The sequence below is a fragment of the Podarcis pityusensis genome (assembly GCF_964106645.2).
Source record: "Podarcis pityusensis genome assembly, chromosome: 4".
Lineage (NCBI taxonomy): Eukaryota > Metazoa > Chordata > Lepidosauria > Squamata > Lacertidae > Podarcis > Podarcis pityusensis.
Window position 1 is genome coordinate 39,937,723 of NC_138027.1, and position 5,938 is coordinate 39,943,660.

Here is a 5,938-nt window from a genome sequence, read left to right on the forward strand (position 1 = left end):
TATTCCTCTTAATGGTATCAGGAGGTAGGGGTAGGAATGTTGAACTAAATAAGTGCATGGGAACATAAGAGCCTGCTGGATCAGGCCAATGGCCCATCTAGTCCACTATTCCTTTTCTCACAGTGGCCACCAAGATGCCTGAGCAGGACCTAAGCACAAGAGCACTCTCCCCTCCAGGAGTTTCCAGGAACTGGTGTTACTGCCTTCAACCATAGCAGGTGAGTATAGCCATCAATGTTATGAGATCAGATGGGCCTCAAGATGGGCTTGCAGTTTTCAGCAACCAACCATAGAATCATAGAATAGAATCATAGAATCATAGAGTTGGAAGAGACCACAAGGGCCATCGAGTCCAACCCCCTGCCAAGCAGGAAACACCATCAGAGCACTCCTGACATATGGTTGTCAAGCCTCTGCTTAAAGACCTCCAAAGAAGGAGACTCCACCACACTCCTTGGCAGCAAATTCCACTGTCGAACAGCTCTTACTGTCAGGAAGTTCTTCCTAATGTTTAGGTGGAATCTTCTTTCTTGTAGTTTGGATCCATTGCTCCGTGTCTGCTTCTCTGGAGCAGCAGAAAACCAGTATCCTTTGTAGCATCAAGTTCTGTCTTTATTCAAAGGCTGCTACTGTGTTACCTAACCGGATAGGAAGTTCTTCTGATATTTCTCTGGATAAGCAGTTGTGTGTAATCCAGCCAAAAGAAACTTTTTTATTATTATTTTGAAAACTTGAAAACGAAATGACTGTAATTTAGAGGCCACTCTTAATAGAAGCAACTGGGTGTGATAACCTCCTGCCTTTGATAATGAGGGAGAAAGTGTTTATTTCATTATTTTTATTATACATTTTCTGGATGAATGGTTAACTAATGACTCATTGTGATTTTAATGCAGCCATTGCCACCAATTAATTCTGCTAGCATGTAATGAGGAGTAGCTCCTTCCTCCAAAAACTGCACTCCGTTGACTCGTATAAAGTATTAGGTTTAACAGATCAAGATTTCAAAATGAAGGGACAAAGCAGATCAAGATTTTTTTAAAAAACCAAGGGGCAGTGCAGAGATCTGGTGCCTGCTCTAGGGCATTCTATGAAGCAGCCATTCCATACTTTCATTATTTCATGTCATCTGAAATAAGGGGCAGCATCTGTTATATTTAATGGAGCTGTCAAGTTCTGGAAATAGGGACAACTTTAAAAAATAAGGGGCATACATAGCAGACATAAACTTTTGCAGGACTCTGTGTGTTTGCGACAGGAGGAGGGGTAGAACCTAAAGTTAGAAGAAGTACTTTTTTGTAAGGAAATAATTTCCTTGTATTTACACAGGTTCTACAGACTCAGATTATTCAGTGGAAGTTACTTTATCCTGAGATGGTTGAGGTCTTGAGGTTTTGTGCTTGTGGAAGAAGAGGAGGAGGAGGAGGAAGTTAGCTTACACTTGCCAGACTGTGGAGAAGGTAAGCAAGGCTTAAGATCCACCTGCTGAAATTTCCTCTTCTACTATGCATCTGTTAAAGCGCAATAATAATTTGAAAATTAGTTATTTTATAGAAAGTTCAGAAACAAAAACAAAACTCCACGTAACAGATCATGCGTAAAATAGTTGGCCAGTAGTTGGTCATGTTCTGATTTTGTTAACTTATGGCTAATCTGTGCCCCTGCAGACCTTGTTGAGCTACAAAACTCCCATCATCCCTCGCCATTGGCCATGCTAGCTGGGACTGATGTGAACTGGAGTCAGTATAAGTTGCCAAGGTTATGCTGATCAATGTTGTAGATTACAGAAAAAAGCTTTCACCTTTAAAACCAGGAACTAGCAGACAGAAGGGGAGGAGTTGCTTGGCAATGGCTTTTCTGGGAAAGAGAAGCTGGAAATGGAGAGAGATGCCATCAAATGCCAGCAGTGTCCTTCAGCTCTCTATATTGGACAAACAGGCCAAAACCCTAGGCCGAAGGATAAATGGACATAAATCTGACATCAGGAATCACAAGACAGAGAAGCCAGTAGGAGCACACTTCAATCTCCCAGGACATTCAATACAGGATTCTCAAAGCAGCTGTCTTAATACAAAAGGATTTCAGAAACAGACTTGAAAGAGAAGTTGCTGAATTACAGCTTGTCACAAAACTGAAAACTATGGAGAGACCTGCTCTTAATAGAGATATTGGATTCCTGTCTCATTACATATGCTAATCATCTGCATACTATCCCTTGCTTTTTCCTGTAGGACTAATTGCAGTCATTAACAGTCGTCAACAAGTTTACCACACCCATTGTCAATCACCCATCTCCCACCAATCTCCTGAGAAAACCCCCACCCCACCCTCCCACTATATTGTATATAAGGGTCTGGTGACTTCTGTTTCAGTGTATCTGAAGAAGTGTGCATGCACATGATTTTTTTTATTTATTTGGAAATGCAGAGAATTCCATGTGGGGTGCTGAAGGGCAGATGACACGGGTTTAAGTTGGAGACAAGCTGGGGCAGAGGCACAGGGCACTTATAAAGCCTCTGAATGCAATGCTGAGCTGCTGTAAAGGACATGCCCCTACCGAGATGTGGATACTGTAAACTCTGCACTCCCTCTATCTGGACCCAGGTTGTAAATATGGGTTAATAAACCATGTTTCTTGAAGACACAGCCGTCTCTGCCGCATCTTGATTCCCAACAGAAACATGACTCTGGGTGAGTGCCTGGAACCCCCCTGGAATCTTGTTACCTCTTGGCAGAGATTAGGGGTGGCACACAACCTTTGTTACAATATTGTGCTTTAGATGTAAGTATGGATGGGTGAAGTCCTCAAGTGGGATAGCAAACTCCAGTTATAGCCACAGAAGTATGATTTCATTTATAACAGGACTCAGCTCAAGAATTCATTTTGATAGCCTTTTGTAGAACTATACTGAACACATGCAAGATTCATTGATCATGTGAAGCCATATTTTGTATTAGAGAAGAGGGAATCTTCATAACCTTGAACCTTGGAATGGTGCTGGTGATAGAGATATGGCACTTACTAGAGTCTGACATGTTTCTGCTCCACCATTCAGTAGTAAAATGTCTATACTCTGTTTCAATGGAATGGAAATTGGGTAAGCAATATACAGAAACCTGAAAAATTAAAAATGTTCATGAACTTGAGACTCTTGATATGAAAAGCAATCATATTTTGCATTAGAGCACACAGGGGCAGGTCAACAAGATTTACTGCACATTCACATTGGAACTAGTGGAAATGGAAAAATCAATGATTTCCTCAAGCTGTTTGAGGATTATTATATTCCAAAGAAAATACCACACTTGAGTGGCAACACTCAGTCACATAAAAATGAAATATTGTTCAACTGCCACTTCCTCGAATAGCCTCGCTGTATGTTCTAAAATCTGGCTTTGATGTGTGAATACGTAACGTAAGTGGTAACATAATTAAATGTAGATCTGTGAAATAAACTGATGATTACTACTAAGTAAATACTAACCAAATAATCTAAATGAATTTTAGCTATCACAATAATTATAACACTGAGGGTAGCACTGTGTATTGTGCTTTAATCAACTGAATGTAAAACTACATGGCACCAATTGTTGGTTTTTAGGAATTCTTGTATTTTGATTTGAAAGGGGAAATGCTATAGGTAAGATGAAAGGAGAATTTCCTGAATACATTGATACCAAGTTTGGTCCAAGTACTCTTTGGTGACAGAGCCCCAGCAGAGATTTAAAATCACAAAACATGCAGCAAAGTAAAGTGTGGAAATATAGGCTGTTAGACCTTTAAAACATCCCCTTTTAAGTTTCTTCCAAAGTCCTTCTTCCCTTATCACATATTTGGTAAGTTAAAAATGGTTTACTTCTAAGCTCTTCAGAGGTCAGATTCATATGCTTTCCTAGCCAGCAGCAAGAAAAGACAGCAAAACGTAGGTTCATAAAGAGGGAAGATGTTTCTAAATTATTTGTATAGAAACACAAAGAGGCTTGCTAAAGTAACCATCCCAGACCTCCTTCCTGAGAGAATTCGCATGATGGAAAGAGAGTTTGGTAACCCTTCTCCCAAGGGGAGGAGAAGTGAACTAGCTAAGCCTGGCAGGACAGCTTATTCTATAGCTTTAACCTCTTCATAAGGGACACGGGTGGCGCTGTGGGTTAAACCACAGAGCCTAGGACTTGCCGATCAGAAGGTTGGCAGTTCGAATCCCCGCAACAGGGTGAGCTCCCATTGCTCGGTCCCTGCTCCTGCCAGCCTAGCAGCTCGAAAGCATGTCAAAGTGCATGTAGATACCGCTCCAGCGGGAAGGTAAACAGCCTTTCCATGTGCTGCTCTGGTTCGCCAGAAGCGGCTTAGTCATGCTGGCCACATGACCTGGAAGCTGTACGCCGGCTCCCTCGGCCAATAAAGTGAGATGAGCGCCGCAACCCCAGAGTCGGGCACGACTGGACCTAATGGTCAAGGGTCCCTTTACCTTTAACTCCTTCATGCATTAGAGTTAAGCATGTGCGTTTTTTAAAAAAAGTTATAATTTCTATACCACTTAATATACTAAAAATTATATCTAAGCGGTGTACAAAAAACTGAAACAGACAAACAATTACAAAAAATATAAAAATGTTGCATTAACACAAAGTTACTAATATATATAAATCAATATCAATTCATTTTTCTTCTGACATACCCTCTCAGCTTCTGGGTTCTCACCCAAGGTTCAAGAAACTCTCAGCTCACCCACAAAAGTCTCACAGTGTTCCTGGAAACAGCAGGTATCACTCTAGTCTCTCACTCTAGACTTGCTTTCTGTCGGCACAAGATGGATGGTACCTTCTCTGGCTACCCACAGCTGTGTCCCATTCAGCTGTACTCTCCACATCCACATCCACATCCAGTTCCAGGTACAGCAGGTTTGTTGAGTTTCCCAGGGTGTCCAAAGGGTGGAAAGAGAGTCCTCCCTCCACTCACAGCTCTTTCTTCACCCTCTCCTCCTCCTTCAGCTGTTTTCCCCCTCAGACCTTCTTTGATGGATACAAGTCCTTATATCTGCTGATCCAAGGCTAAACAGCCTTCAAAGTTTAGTTTTGACCCGCTCCATCTTGGTTCTTGTGGGGTGGAGAGAATAGCTGAGGGCACTTAAGTGGTTATCCACTGAAAGGCTCTTCCTCATGTAGAAGGACAGAGTTCTCAAGGATCTGAAAGGTAGTGCACAGCCTTGGCTGAAAGACAGGATCCCTCACAGATTCAGCAGAATCATCTTCCAGCTGCCATGCTTCTCCCATAGAGGGCACTATACACCCTTTTTGACAGTCAGGGGCAGAGTCATTTCTGCAATGCTTCTGTTCTGGCATATCTTTCTTGTACAATTTTGAATGTAGAAGAGGAACCTGGCTTATGGTTGGGGACTGAGGAATGCTGGGAAGAGTCATTGACTTTCCTAATACAGTTGTATCTCGGAAGTCGAATGAAATCTGTTCCAGAAGTCCTTTCAACTTCCAAAACATTTGGAAACCAAAGCGCTGCTTCTGATTGGCTGCAGGAAGCTCCTGTAGCCAATCAGAAGCTGCGGAAGCCCTGTCAGATGTTCGGCTTCCAAAAATAGTTCGCAAACCAGGAAAGTCACTTCTGGGTTTGCAGTGTTTGGGAGCCAAAACGTTCGAGAATTAAGCTGTTCGAAAACCAAGGTACGACTGTACAGGTTTCTCTGGCCTTCTGTCTAATGACCTGCATTTGGTGATACTACAGCAATAGCTGCCACACTTCCTGTTACTCCACCAATCTGATCAAAATTCATTCCTCGACTTCCTTAGGCTGAAGTACTCTGTAAGCTTTCCAAACGATGACATGACACCAGCTCAGTCTGACCTTTTACTATCTGCATACGTGTGCCTGGCTCAGTAACAGAATCCTCTCTCAGTTTTTGACCCTGACTGGGTACTGGATGCCAAT

The 5,938-nt window shown here is 42.3% G+C and overlaps 1 long non-coding RNA gene across 1 annotated transcript; it reads right to left on the minus strand.

The window, feature by feature from the left end:
- Positions 1–1,343: 1,343 nt before the first annotated feature.
- LOC308476448 lies at positions 1,344–4,803 on the minus strand. Its single transcript, XR_013985907.1, has 3 exons — positions 4,677–4,803; positions 3,024–3,117; positions 1,344–1,511 (listed from the first exon to the last, which is right to left on the minus strand). It is a non-coding gene; the product is annotated as an uncharacterized lncRNA (long non-coding RNA).
- Between the last annotated feature and the right edge of the window lie 1,135 nt (positions 4,804–5,938).